The sequence below is a fragment of the Anser brachyrhynchus genome (genome assembly GCF_964034855.1).
Source record: "Anser brachyrhynchus genome assembly, chromosome: 14".
In the NCBI taxonomy this organism is placed as follows: Eukaryota; Metazoa; Chordata; class Aves; order Anseriformes; family Anatidae; genus Anser; species Anser brachyrhynchus.
Window position 1 is genome coordinate 6,877,577 of NC_137709.1, and position 15,515 is coordinate 6,893,091.

Here is a 15,515-nt window from a genome sequence, read left to right on the forward strand (position 1 = left end):
GTGATGGCAACCAAGTCATAGCCTTCCCGCTGCACAATGGCTTCCAGCTCCTCCTGTTTGTTACCCATGCTGCGTGCATTAGTGTAGATGCACTTCAGTTGGGCCATTGCCTTCTTCCCCGGCTTTGCCATTGTTCCCCCTGGCACAGCTCCAACAAGCCTAATTTCAGCCCCATCCCCCTTCTTTCCTAGTTTAAAGCCCTCTCAACGAGCCCTGCTAGCTCCTGGGCTAGGATCCATTTTCCCCTTAGAGATAGGGACCCATCTGCGGTCACCAGGCCGGGTGCCGAGTAAAGTGCCCCATGGTCAAAAAACCCAAAATTTCTGTGTTGGCACCAGCCTCTGAGCCATGTGTTAATCAGGTGGGCCTTCCGTGTCCTCTCGGTACCCCTCCCTGCCACTGCAGGGATAGATGAAAACACCACCTGTACTCCCGCTCCAGCCACTAACTGTCCCAGTCCCCTAAAGTCCCATTTTATAGCCTTCAGGCTTCTCTCATCAATATCATCACTGCCAGCCTGGACTATCAAAAGAGGGTAGTAGTCAGAGGGGCGAACCAGGTTGGGAAGCGTCCTGGCAACATCCCTGACCCTGGCCCCAAGGAGGCAGCAGACTTCCCTACGGGTAGGGTCAGGTCGACAAATAGGGCCCTCTGTTCCCTGAGAAGGGAGTCGCCTACTACGATCACCCTTCTGTCTTTCTTGGTGGAGGCAGTCTTGAGGCGTGGAGTCGGCTTCCTCGCCCTAGGCATCCTCCTGGGTAGACTTTCTACCTCATCCTCACCCACCGGTCTCTCAAGCTCCAGGGCCTCAAATCTGTTACGTAAGGGCACCTGGGAAGGTGGGGCCGGTAGGGGGGGTGTTGCCTGAAAGGTCGAGCAGGGACCTGTCTCCATCCCTCCTCAACTCCTAGGTCGCCTCCCTCTGCCCGACAGCGACAGGGCAGGGGGTCCATCCCCATTAGGGGTGTCTCACCCTGGTACCTCTCCTTCAGGCCCTGCAGGGAGTCACTCCACCAGTCTATCTCGCGCTCGCACTCCCTGATAGCCCTCAACCTCTCCACCTCCTCTTTGAGTTCTGCCACTGGGCGGACCAGGTCATCCACCTCCTCGCACCTCACACACATGGTGCCTCTGCTTCCCTCAGATGGCAGCAACAGGCTCAGGCAGTCCCTGCACCCAGAGACCTGAACTGCCGCATTGTTGAGCAGGCGGTCAGTCTGGGTGGCCACAGACTTTCTAGGGAGAGTGCTCTGCCTGGTGAAGACCAGCGCAGCCTAGCTAGCGGTCGACAGCCTTTAAAGGCGTTGTTCTTATGGGCGGGGGGGGTGAACTCGGCCCTCTCCGTCCTCCCTGCGCGCATTGCCGGGCAAACTGACGTGCCCGCCCTTCTGACGCGCCCGCGCTCCCTAGGGGCTGCTTTTGAACGGCCGGGGAGGGGGCGCTGCTGGCTCCGCCTACGCCTCGTCAGCCTCCCTCGCGGGGGCTGTCGGGTCCTGGCGGCTCCCTCGAGCGGCCTCGATGTCGGAAAAAAAGCCCTGCCTGTCCCGATCCCCCGCTCCGCTGCAGAACGCGTCTGCCCCGGGGCCGATCGCCTCGGCAAGAGGCACTTTGGTGCATAAGTGTCCACAAAGTTACAAAAGGAGGACTGTTCAGTCAGGGAGCCGTGTGGTTCAGGCTGAGGTCTGGGATTACAGAAAATGCAGTTGCTGGATTAGAGTCGTCTGGGTTGATGCATCCTTTTTTTTTTCAGATGGGCAGTTAGTACATGTCCTCGTGTTAAAATATGTCCCCACTGGCTGCATTCAGTTTTGCTTTTGCATTCAAAAGGTCTTCAGTATTTATTCTAGAGTTAAACAAAACCTCCATGTCATGAAATAAAACCTTTATCATGAAATAAAATAAATGCCCTCCAGCCAACTTCACACACCACATTCTTTATCTTTTTTTTTTTTTTTAAATTCATCCTCCTGTTCAGCATCTCAGGAATTCCCTTTTGGAGTCCGAAATAGAAATCAAATCCATACACAATATTGGCAGCCTGCCATTTGAAAAAATAAAATGTAAAGGTTGTTGTTTGAACTGGTTAAGGGGACAGAGTCAGAAAGGATGCTGTGTTTGGATTGGATATAGAAGTAATGTGACTATTTGTTGACAATCCTGTGTGCCTATCAGTACCACTACAGAAAATGGCAATACAGGCTGTTTAAATTTAAATGCTGTAAATCAAGCTTTACACCTGCACACAAGGTGTAAAAGTAATGAGCCGACCAACCTAAAATTAATCTGTGTGGGACTGTGAGATATTTTTGGTGTGCTGGGTAATGGATTCCAGCTCCTTAGTGCAGCAGAGTGGAAAAGTCAGGGGGTGCCCTCAATTTGTTTCTAACCTCTAGCATTTTAGCTCCCTTATCATGTTGCAGAGAAGCAATCACTCAGTTTTACATAAATTAGGGGACAAACACACTTTTTATGCTGCTCTAATTTGCCAGTGATCTTGGGATTGTGGAGAGGATTTGAAAAACAGAGGAAGCTATGCTGACAGAGGAGCTAATTAGAGGTGGAAGATAAGTGATGGGGCCTTCGGTGTCTTCTGCTGCTTCAAGAAAGCCCAGGATTTCTGAAGGCTTCTCAAAACCTCAGACTTCTGAAATGAGTCACTTAGAGGCATTTTACAATGTGGCAGCAGAGCTGAACACAAGGACTGATATTCTGAGGTGCTAGTGATTGAGATGCCAGTTAGTTTTAGTCCTTAGACATAACTAAAAAACAGAGGCAGTCACCTTCAACTGCTTGTTCCCTCTGTTCTTCTCCACCTCTTCCTGCTGCTTCACGGTGGCTGCCATTGGATCCAGCAGTTCTTTAGCTCAAAATGGCAACCACCACCAGCACTACTTCTTCTGGTGAGGCCTTGCAGGAGCCCACACCAATACAATAAACTTGGGCCTGGCCAAATCCTTCCCCATCCCTGCCTGGAGCCCACAAAGATCACCCAGGCCTGTGTTCCATGTGGGGACATATTGTGGACATGCCCAAGGAGCTGGGAACAGGCTGTGAAAGACACACACACAGACGTGCAGCCACAGGCCTCTGGGCCCAAGTTTTCTTCCACATACAGCTCCTAGGTGCACAAAGAAGCTCTGCAGTCCTTTATTCTTTAGATTTTAATCCCCAAAGGGATGCAGAAACCTGCAGTCTAAAGCACCTTATGTACAACCTCCTTCTGTTCAGGGAGAAAATCTTGTGGAGTGTGGCTTTTCTGCATACTTGGCAGGGTTGTGCTTGACCATATGTCACCAAGTTAGTGGATTATCCTTGGAGAAGCTGAAGGGGTAATTCCCTCAGCGTGGAGGAAGAGCAGGAAGCATGTACAAATGCCTGATCTCATAGCGACAGAGGGAAGGAGAGGGACAACCTGCAGATGTCTCGTTTTCAGAGGAAAGCCTACAGCCATCCCTCTCCCGGAAAGAGGATTTACACTCTGAAGGAAGCAAATTGACACGGTGTAGATGATGACACGTGACTTAGTGTAACACTAAGGCACTTGATGTATCATTAAAGCACAGCTCGAAGGAGAAAAGCAGGACTGCTACAGCATCTGTTTTTCAGTGAAGTCCTGTCTGCTTTGTGGCAGCATTCTGAATAGACTGAGATACTCAGGCCAAAAGAGTTACATAGGAATACAGACAGGTGAGCTAGGAATTGACTGGACCTAATTAAGACAGTGTCAGATGTATCACTTCCTTCTCAGGCCTGACACTGCCTCATCTGCCTGCCTTTGCCCCAGCACAGGCAGTGGAGGCCTGTATTTACGCACCATGAGAAAGAGGTGTGGTCTCTTGGCCAGGCCCACAGGAAGGCCTGTGTGGCAGGCCCATACCAACTCTAGGCCTTGCCTCCCCTCTGCCTGTCTTTCATTATCACAAGAGATTTGACAAGTAATTTATTAACTCCACAAGCCATCACAAAGTCAGACTAAATTTAGCATTATTATTCATGGAATTGAAAACTAACAGAATGTCTCCATTACCTCATGAAATAAGGGGTCCATTAAGGACTGGTGAAGAAACCGCCTCCATGGATGCCACCTGCCCATCAGGCACACATAATCTTTCAGTTCCAATTATCCTCGGATATCTCATTTGTGTTTCAAAATCACGAATTCATTCAAATATGAAAATGCGAGACTACTTGCTCTTTTCACCAGCTCTCTCCAGTAACTCCTTGGCTCATATTCATCTTGGAAAATGTGATTTCTTTATTCAGTGCCTCTATCTTTTGTAGCATGGACTTTCCCCTGAGAGACCCCAGGCCTAGAAAATAGCTGGTGGAAAACCAGCCTAAATCTAGCCCTTAATTTCTAAATAATATGAACTATTGCTAAACTGAATAATAGCCACAGTATTTATTTATGGAGTTCCTATGCCACTGCTTACCTTTTCCTAATATATTACTTCGCAAAGCTCTTTGGGATACTTGGAATTGGAAAGGTGGTATATTAAACTGAATTCTATTATATTTTCTGTTGCTGTCAGCAACTTCTCTTTTTAGCCTGTTTTAAGGCACCTATGTATGCTTCATGAAATGTGTTCCTTCTCTTGTGTTCCAGGCTCTTGGGTGTCCATTTTAGGTAGTAAAGACTGAATATTAGTAGGTACTACAACTAACATCCTTTTAGAGTAGTAGTCTCTATTCCTGTCAAAAGAACTAAGTAAGGAATTTGAAATGAAAAGGTAGAGACTGAAGCAATGTATTCCTCATTTATCACTCCACTACTTGGATAAAAAAAAATATTAAATTCAGTAAAATAATCAGTCTCCTTACCCTGAAGAAAAACTCAGATTTTATTTGCCAGTTTCTCATAAGACATTTCTTTACCATCTGCTACAAATTCTGATACTGTCTTCTCCCAAGAAATTCACAAAAAACAGTTTTTCCGTTCTTAACATCAGCATAATAATTTGGAATGATTACTGTTACACTGCCCATGAAAAATGTAAACCACAACTATTGACAGGATAACATGATAAACAAACAGGTTAAATGTGCTGTACTCCATGAAATGAGTAGGATTAAGGGATGAACAAATAAAGGGGATGTTGTTTTGGGGGCCTATTACAGACCAGATGGCCAGGATGACGACACCGATGAATTATTCTTTGAGGAAATAAGAAATACCTCGAGATCAACTGCCCTTGTCCTTATGGGGAACTTCAACTTGCCAGACATCAACTGGGATTATCACACAGCCAACACAAGCAGGTCCAGGAGGTTCCTAAAGCACCTCGATGATAACTTCTTGGTGCAGGTGCTAAGGGTGCCAACTAGAAAAGGTGCCCTCCTAGATATGTTGCTGGAGAACAGAGAGGGTCTTGTGGGGGATGTGGCAGTTGGCAGCCATCTTGGTCATAGTGACCATGGAGTGGTTGAGTTTTAAATTTTTGGTGACAAAATGTTTGGAAAACTGTCACCAAAACTTCAGCCCTGGGTATGGGGAGAGCAGAATTCAGGCTGCTCAGGGAACTAGTTAGCAAGGTCCCCTGGGAAACTGCTTTTGAAGGCATTGGCATCCATCGGTGCTGGTCAGTCTTTAAACATTGCCTCGTAAAAGCACAGGATCAGACAATTCCAAAATATCAGAAGTCAAGCAGGTGGGGCAGAAGGCCAGCGTGGCTGATCAGGAGTCTTCTTCTGGAGCTTAGGCATAAAAAGAAAGTGTATGGCGGCTGGAATCAGGGTCAGGCAACGTGGAAGGAATACAAGGATGCTGTTCGCGTTTGTAGGGAGAAAATTCATTCAGCCAAAGCCAAATTAGAGTTGAAGCTGGCCAGGTCTGTGGGAGACAATAAAAAGTGTTTTTTTTTAAATATGTGAATAGAAAAAGGAGGACCAGAGAAAACATAGGTCCGCTACTTGATGGGGAAGATCAGCTCACAGACAAGGACATAAGCAAAGCAGGGATGTTTAATGCCTTCTTTGCCTCTGTCTTCAATGCTGATGATGGGCTTCGGGACGCTGGGTGCCATGAGCTGGAAGACCGTGATGGTGGGAATGATAAACTCCCAGCCGACTCTGAACGTGTGTGGGATTTGCCGCTCCACATGGATCCATACAAGTCCATGGGTCCAGATGGCATTCATCTCAGGGTACATAGAGAGCTGGCTGACATTGTGGGATCTCCTAATTATTTTTCAGCGGTCTTGGGAATCTGGAGAGGTCCCAGTAGACTGGAAGCTGGCAAATGTTGTACCAATTTCCAAGAAGGGCAAAAGAGAAGACCCTGGCAACTACAGACCTGTCAGTCTCACATCTGCCTAGTAAAATTATGGAGGAGATTATCCTTGAAGTTATTGAAGGACACCTGGGAGACAATGCAGTCATTGGTCCCAGCCAACATGGGTTCATGAGGGGTAAGTCCTGTTTGACTAACTTGATTTCCTTTTATGTTAAGATCACCCATCTAGTCAATCAAGGGAAACCAGCTGTTGTGATCTTTTTGGATTTCAGTAAAGCTTTTGACACAGTTTCCCATAAGATCCTACTGGACAAAATGCCCAGCATACAGCTAAACAAAAAAATCACATGATGGGTGAACAATTGGCTGATGGGTAGGGCTCAAAGGGTTGTGGTAAATGGGACCTCATCAGGCTGGCAGCCAGTCACCAGTGGGGTCCCCCAAGGCTCCATTTTAGGGCCAGTTCTCTTCAGTGTTTTTATAAATGATTTGGATGTAGGACTAGAAGGTGTTTTGAGCAAATTCGCTGATGATACTAAACTTGGAGGAGTTGTTGACTCTGTTGAGGGTGGAAAGGCCTTGCAGAGAGATCTGGACAGATTGGAGAGCTGGGCGATCACCAACCGCATGAAGTTTAACAAGTGCAAGTGCTGGGTCCTGCACCTGGGATGGTGCAACCCTGGCTATACGTACAGACTGGGTGACGAGACGCTGGAGAGCAGCCCTGCAGAGAGGGATCTGGGGATTGATAGCAAGCTAAATATGAGCCAGCAGTGTGCCCTGGCAGCCAGGAGGGCCAACCATATCCTGCCAACCATCAAGCACGGCATTGCCAGTCGGTCGAGGGAAGTGGTTGTCCCGCTCTACTCTGCGCTGGTGCGGCCTCACCTCGAGTACTGTGTGCGGTTCTGGGCACCACAGTACAAAAAGGACGTGAAACTGTTGGAGAGTGTCCAGAGAAGGGCTACAAAGATGGTGAAGGGCCTGGAGGGGAAGACATATGAGGAGCGGCTGAGGTCACTGGGCCTGTTCAGCCTGGAAAAGAGAGGCTGAGGGCAGGCCTCTTCGCGGCCTACAGCTTCTTCACGAGGGGGAGTGGAGGGGCAGTTTAATAAGCATTTGGATCGTGGTCTTAGTTGTATGGTCTGAATTTTTGGGTAGACCTGTGTGGTGTCAGGAATTGGACTCAATGATCCTGATGGGTCCCTTCCAACTCAGGATATTCTATGATTCTATGATTCTGTGATTCTATAAGTATATGTTAGGGTCGTTCATGCAGGTCCCTCAGATGAAAAATGTGAGGAGATTAAACCCCATTGAAGTATATCATATTGATTTGCAGATGATGAGCTTTTAGAAACAGATATATGTTTCCACCAAGCGAGCAAGAGTCTGCCATTGTGTTAATGCTGTGCTGAAAGGGTGAAAAATCAGAACCTAAGTCATGGGATTTCTGTAATAAACCTGCCTTAAAACACAGATTTACTGGGATGTGGGTTAGCTACTTACCAAGCTATCTGTACACATGTTGGGGTCTAAAGAGTTACAGAAGTCCCTAGAATAACTAGTATTATCTTAGAGTGTTGGATGTCCTTGCTAGAAGCTGAAAGATCAGCTTCGCCTCCCTTTGTCATTTTTTGGAAAACAAACATTTCATTTCATAATTGTTTCTTTTGTACCTTTTGTTCTGGGAGATCATCTTAACAGTTTAGGCACTCAGATCAAAGTGTCTAATTTCTGAGGGATTTGATGGTTATTATTGCTGTTTTGTGTTTGTTTATCAAATCATTCTTGATGTGTCTTGCAGCAGAAAAAAAGAAAGTCTCTAAGGATGGGTAAGCTGAACCTAAACTTTCCATCCCAGATGGAAGATGCTGCAATCAGTCGCATCCCATCAGTTCCAACACAGTGATGAATCCAGCTGAGCTACTTGTAATAGACTAAGAAAACAGATGAGCAGTTGAATCCAAATTTTCAAAATAATAAGTTTCCACAGGGAGGCTGCATAATTCTTTTTACAGATGGACATCCTTAGAGACTTGAGCACATTTGACTATTATTAGAAGGAGGAAAATGGGAAGAGAATATTTTAATGTTCAGGATTTTGCATTTCCCTGACTACACTCATCTTAGAATTGTAGGTCTGGGACTTAATGTTTTGTTTATTTGTTTATTTGTTGTGTTGTTGCTGTTGTTTTTGTTGTTGTTTTTTGTTTGTTTTAAAATGAGGATTTAAAATGCTTATGAATACTTTTTAAATTACAAGTATGCATTCTTCATCCCTCTCTTTCCAACTTTCATTTACTGGGATTCAAGAAGGACACTGAGGCTAGAGAGGAACAAGGAAGTGGGTGGATGGGGATGCTGCTATTAAGTTAGAGATATTAAAAATCAAAGGCAGCTGAGACATAGATTTATTCTACTCAATCTTGGACTCTAAAGCCCATGCTCTGACAGTAAGCATTTGGGCTGCCACTTTCAAAAAGCTATTAAGATCAAAGATGAATTAAATGTTTCCAATTAGACATGGTTAATACTAGAGACTGCTGAATCTGGTGATTTTTTTACATTCCGTCATCTATTCACATGCACGCGCACACATACGCTCCCACATACTTTGAACTCTAGCGGGTTTTTGACAAAGATCATTGGTCATACTGAAATTTTGGCTTTGGAGACAGACATCAGGTATATAAAGGTAAAGAAGACAGACAGAACTGGAAAGGGACCATTGCATTCTTAATTCATCTCCCTGTAATCAAGAGACTCCCAAGTACACAGCTGAGGATCTGCATTCACATTTAGATGTTACCATGGGTTTCCAGAATAGACATTGCTTTAATGTTTAAGAGCTTTAAAATTTTGGGTGGGTTACAAGAAAAATGCTATTGTTAGTGCTTTTCCAATTTCTAGCTGAGATGTATATACAAATACCTCCCATTTATTTGCAAAATACCTCCCAAAATATTTGCAAAATTCATTTGAATTTTCTAAATAAGGTCATTTTGGCTTCATTCCATTTTAATCTTGTACTTCTTTTCAAGTGATAAAATATTGAATTTAACTGGCTGGCATATTCTGCTTTGCTGCAACATGAAGATTTACTGAAGAATAGATGTAGGAAAAAATACTCAAGCCATGACTCTCTTTTCTTGTGCAGTAATATACTCAGAGTAGTGACTCCCACCTTGTAGAGCAGAACCAGGCCATGGGTTTAACAACCCCGTGGTATGTGCCAACCACTTTCTTCTTAGAATAAACACTTAAAGCAGAAATCCATATGATGCAGGAGATGTATCTGGTCCAAGGAGTTTGAGTTCCAGAAACAGCATGTTTCAGCAGACTGTCTGCTGTGAATTCAGCATGGTCTGAAGAGAACCATGGGCTCTGTGGTGTATTGCCTCTCTAGTGATACATTGGTAGAAAAGTTTCAAAGGCAGCAGAGGAAAGGATGGGAAGAGAAATCTCACGGTGCACCAGTGACTCCAGAGTCTCCTCCTCTGATAAGAATATTCATAGTTACACCTCTGCAGCTCTGGAGCCAAATTTTGGTATGCGCCTGGGAATCACTAAAATATCTACAACCTTTCAAAGCCCAAGGCCTGGGGCAGGAGCTGTTGCTGTTGCTCTTTGTCGTAGATGCTCTGTGCTCACAGCAGATTGCCATGCTAACCTGGCTCATATTGCACCTGAGCTGCATCATGTGAATGTGATAAGTTGGGTATCTCCGAAGAGCATTGCACCATCCCAATAGGTCTTTGGTGTGAAGAAGGCTGCTTCCTCGGTATGATTTTGTGCTGTTCTTGGGAGGGATAGTGTCATGCCCAAAGTTTAGAAAAAGGAAGGAAATTAATATAAAGAATTGTTATCTGCCATCAAAAACTCAGGAAATGATTGAAGCCTTTAGCCAGGAAGGATAACATGATGCTGTATGTAATCAGCAAGGGGCCGCGTGGGCAACATGCAGGGTGAATCTGAGGAAAACTCAGTAAATTTTTGAAATTTCCTTGAAATTGTGAAAAAATATTACTGTTGGGCTATCAAAACATTCTGCTCTAATAAAAATTAAACTGTCATTAGATTTTTTTATTTAATTTTAGTGTTATAATTGTGTATTAATAATATACAATATATTTTCAAAACAAAATGTCCTTTTGAAACCCCCAAAATCAAAATGTTCAGATAAAATCAAAATTGAATATTTTGACACTGTCAAAATATTTAAGTTCTGTATTTTTCCTTGTGAAAATATAATCAAAAGCAACAGCATTGCATAAGAACTTACAATTTTGTTACATTTCATACAAATGTTCAGCCTATTAAAATCTTATTAGGTTCCCTCACATTTTTTTTCCCTGAAATGTATTAAGGAACATCTCTTTTTTCCCTGTATTTCTCTCCTGGTTTCATTTAAGCTCTTTGAACAGTTCACAAAATTAATCAATGGGAAAATCAAATTACACAGTTTTATCTATTTGGGTCCCATGGCCCAAGCTTGATAGCGAGTAGCTTCTGAGTGGAAAGGGAGTTCAGTCACTGACTTTCATACCTCTCTTTCTCATCACAATTAATCAGACAATGGATACTCCATGCTCGTTAGATGTGGAGTTTTATGGATAGTTCTGCTTTGCAGTGCCACAATGTGAGCATCATGGGAGTCAGAAACTTTGGCAAATGTCCATCTTCAATCGTTCATGCAAATAAATATTGACAATCTATTCCATTCAATTTGTTAGTCATGTCTCTCCCTGCCTTCCCCTATATAGGTCTGTTAAATTTACTCATTTATAAGAAGTGTTAGGGGAATAATTCACAATCAACAGATGGTCCAACGTTCAACTTCACAGCTTTCAGAACAACTGACAACAAACCTAAACTGACCCCACTGCTCCAGGCATTTGACTGGAGAGAACAGATAGCTTCCAAGCATTGAGTTGGAACTTACCTGCAAATTCAGTACACTTAGCATGCTTAAATCCAATTGTATGCAGCCTTATTCATCACAGGATTCTATATGACATTAAAATCCTGTACTAACACCGGGTGTCAGGTTTATTAGTTTTGGCTGGACAGACAAGTTGCATAATATTTTCCCGTCTCTTTATTTGAATGAATATGCAAATATCTCCATGACAGATATATGCGTAAATAAACCTAAAACTGAGTATTTGCAAATATGTATGCCACTTTGAAATTAGCTCTCTACAAACATTCCGGCCAGCAAAACTCAGTTGTTGGAATGTTTGCAGAGAGTTAACGGATGAGAGGATGGATATAGCTGGATGGAATTTGCTTAAATATTCAAGAAAATAGTTGCTGAAATTTTCCATTATTCACCCAGTTTGACTTTAAAAACCTTTTGAAAGATATGTATTTGGCACCTTCTCAAACTTCTGGGGACAAACAGGAGGATAGCAGGAATGTCTAAGGGCCATTCTGATCTTTAATTTACTTGTTTCCTTGAGATGCTTTAGAAGAGCAGAATATTTTGTTGGAAGACTGTCAAATGACAGTCCAAAATGTCATTAAGTTCATGGGGCTGGTGCTCCTGGGGAGCACCAAAACACCATCCATACCCATTAGCTCTTCTCTTTCAGTCACAACTCATAGAAGGTCATGTTATACATACATATATTAATGGAAGAACAAGCAAAAACGTGCACAACACCTGCTTTCAGCTACGCCTTGTGCCAGACTTATCAACTCTTGCCATATGCTTGGTGAGCAGTGGAATAAAAAACAGCTCATCCCAAACCCACAGTGGTTCCAAATAAATAGATCTGGTCCAATAGTTTCTGTTACACTCAGGTACGTCCAATTATCTTTGGACAGGTTACTCTTTTGACTGTCTGTTGCTAAACACAGTTCTCACCTTTCTATTTTCTTCTCCCTTCTTCTTAACCTTGTTCCAATAACTGAAGTGAAGGAGCACCATGAAATCATTTGGATACATCACACTTCAGAGACACAGCTTCAGCTTTGAAGTAGCAGCACTGGAATAGGAATGAATGAAATCTTTAAAATAAATAAATTAATTAAATTCAGACTAATATCTTCACAGCTAAAACATGAAGTGGTTTTGATTTCCAGGTCACATACTTTTCAAAGTAATTAACAGCAATGCTTCTTAATATATCATCCAGACTGATTACAGGCGGCAGAAAAGGTGCCTTGAATAAGAGCATCTTCACGGGAATTTAGCTCAGCTTAACTAATATGCTTTCACTTCAGACCTTCAGGCAATACATCTTAACTTGCTTAGGTGTCCTTGTGCACACAGTTTTTGGCTTGGATACTCGTAACTTAGAAGATGGGTGATTTCTTGCCCAAAACCTGATGGAAGACTTCACTGGATCTGTGGCTCCATCGGACGTTCTAAGTCACTGTTGTCTGGAGTGATCACATACATAGGAATTATGTTGTAGCCTTGTAGCATGGGAAGGAGAGGAGGATTGGGTTGCCTGCCAGAATGATACCAAATGGGACTCAGAGGGCAAATGGTGGAGAGTCTTCTCATGTGTGCTAGATCCCAAGAATCCCAAGAATCCCTAGGCTCAGGATCCGAAAATGAATCTCTCTCTACTCTGAGCAGTTGGTCATTTTCTGTCTCTTCAAAAGGGAACTTTTATTTCCTTGTTGTATTGTATTCTCCTAACACTCCAAATAGATAAATTAATAAAGAAGAGCTTGAAGCTCTCTAGAACTGCTTCATTGGTACAGAAGTAACAGAAAGTAAATATTATAATTCAGAACAAGGAGGAAGGAAGGAAGGAAGGAAGGAAGGAAGGAAGGAAGGAAGGAAGGAAGGAAGGAAGGAAGGAAGGAAGGAAGGAAGGAAGGAAGGAAGGAAGGAAGGAAGGAAGGAAGGAAGGAAGGAAGGAAGGAAGGAAGGAAGAAAGGAAGGAAGGAAAAGAAAGAAAGAAAGAAAGAAAGAAAGAAAGAAAGAAAGAAAGAAAGAAAGAAAGAAAGAAAGAAAGAAAGAAAGAAAGAAAAGAAAGTATCCTATTTTTACCCTCCAAGTAACATTTATAAAAGCCTTGTATTTGTCCTGATAGTGATGAAAATGCACCCTCTATATTCTGCTCAGAGGAAAGGACAAATTCCTTTTAGATAACCACAAAGCCAGTCAAGCATCCTTGAGTGGAAAGTTTGCTTGTACTCATTACAGAGTTTGCACATTGTGTGTGAAGGGAGGAGGAATGGAGAGAGAAAGAAAAAAAAAGGAAGAAATTAAATAGAGAGAGTGGAAAAATCCAAGGAGAATATATCACCAGGAAGACTTAATATAGTAAGGAAAAGGAAAAAAAAAAAACACTATATTTTATGGAGAAAACACTTTTCAGTGTCAGCCTACAACCACCCTTTTAGCTAGGATAACGTGTTTCTTCAGTGACAAAAGGAAAAATTGCACGTTCTTTAGAGAAAAAAAAAAAGAATCCTGGTTTAAATTACAGGGGAAAGGTCTATGAACTCAATCTCTTTTCTTATTTTTAACCCAAAATAAATAATTTGAGTGGTTATCAAATATATCCAAGTTCCTATGGGTTTGCCCAATCCTCGTACTCCTATGGCCACTTTTGTTTGCTTCTAAAATACATCAAAGATACGTCTGAGATAAAACACATCAAACAGCAGCAACCTCTGGAAGCAGAGAAAATGTAAGTGAGGAATGCAGAGAACAGTGTGATAATCATGTTGCGTACAGAGGGATGAGACTTCTAAGGAGCAATGCCCAGTGGACCGCTTGGTTTACCATAATGACAATGCTATCTATGCATTTGCCTGCCATCTTCTCCCTAGAAATGACTATAATTTATTTCTGCGAATCTCATCTGAAGCTGGTGGAAGTCACTGATGCCCCATTTCTCTCTAGCTCTCAGGAAATCTGCTTTTCCCAGACAGAGCACATTAAGCAAGTAGTCAGGAGAATAATGGAGCAGTTATATTACTCCAGTGGTTTTCATTGCGAGAGGCTGTTTGGAAGTGGCAAATGGTCTGCTTATTTCTCCTGTTGTGTCTCACTAGCCCCTGGCTTCTGTTTGTGGTGGTAGAGGGGAGAGCAGGGATGAACAGCCCTTCAAGCTGCAGATATCAATCACATCATTTTTTTGCACCCCATTTAATTCCAGTTTCTCACAAAAAAAAAACAACAAAAAAAAAAACAGAGAGAGAGAAACAGAGTGTGGAAAGAGAGAGAATAGCAACTTTTTACCCTGTACAAAATGTGGAAAATGAGGATGGCAGCCATGCTGCTCCAGCTCAGATGAAGGCATAATGTGGGCAAGAATTCACTGTGAAATACCCAGCTTGGACATGTAGGACAAAACCAGTAAGATCAAGTGAAAATTACCTAATTTTAAGCCATTTTAAAAAAATCTGTCTCCTTGGGATACTTGTGAAGTATTATGTGTTTATATGGGTGATACAGAGAAGTGGTACCACCAAGTACAAGTCATGACTGTTATGTGACCTATAAGCTCCAGGTCACTATAAGCTATAAGTTCCAGCTCCTTCCAACTTGCTGGCTAATGCGTGAAGATCAGTTTCACTCTGAAACCTCAGTGTTTTCCAGCATTTCTGCATCTGCACCGATAGACTATGCTAGCCGTCCTTGATGCTTCAAGCTTGCTGGGGTGAAGAGGAGTAAAGCTAAATCAGAACAGCAGTAGATATAAAACAAATTAAAAGACACTGAGTGTGTGTCTTCCTATGGAGATGTAGTCACAGAACAAATTGGGCTGCAGTGCTGAGGTTGGTATTGGAGAGAGAATGCATAAAGAGCTGTTACCTCCTGTCCCTCTTTCCCTCTAAACCAAATATTGTAGAACAGTGAGATGTTCACCGTGTTTGTAGACACAGAATGAGTATTTCCAAAGCTTAAGTTTCATTTAATTTTCTGGGTGTGGAAAAAGATAAGGTGTTCTCTCCACTCTCTTCCATTCACTGACCCCAAATTCTGAGTTAAAGATTATAATTACCATGAATGGATGCCCAAGTTCTTTCAAAGCAAATTAAAAGTTTTGGTTTTATCCTCATAAAATAATAACAGCATACATTTGAAAAAAATTTAAAAAAATAAAAAAATCACCCTATCTTGTTTCATTATCAGGTTTTTAACTAGAAATATCCTACATTCAAAGGAAACTTTTCTGGTGTTTTCACACCTAATTCCTTGCCCGGTTTCTGTGTCAACAGCTCTTTTCATAGAGTTATTTTGTCCCAAGCTGGAACAAAATTAAATGCCATCTGCAAGATTTCTTTCTCATGCTGAGGCAGAAATGCC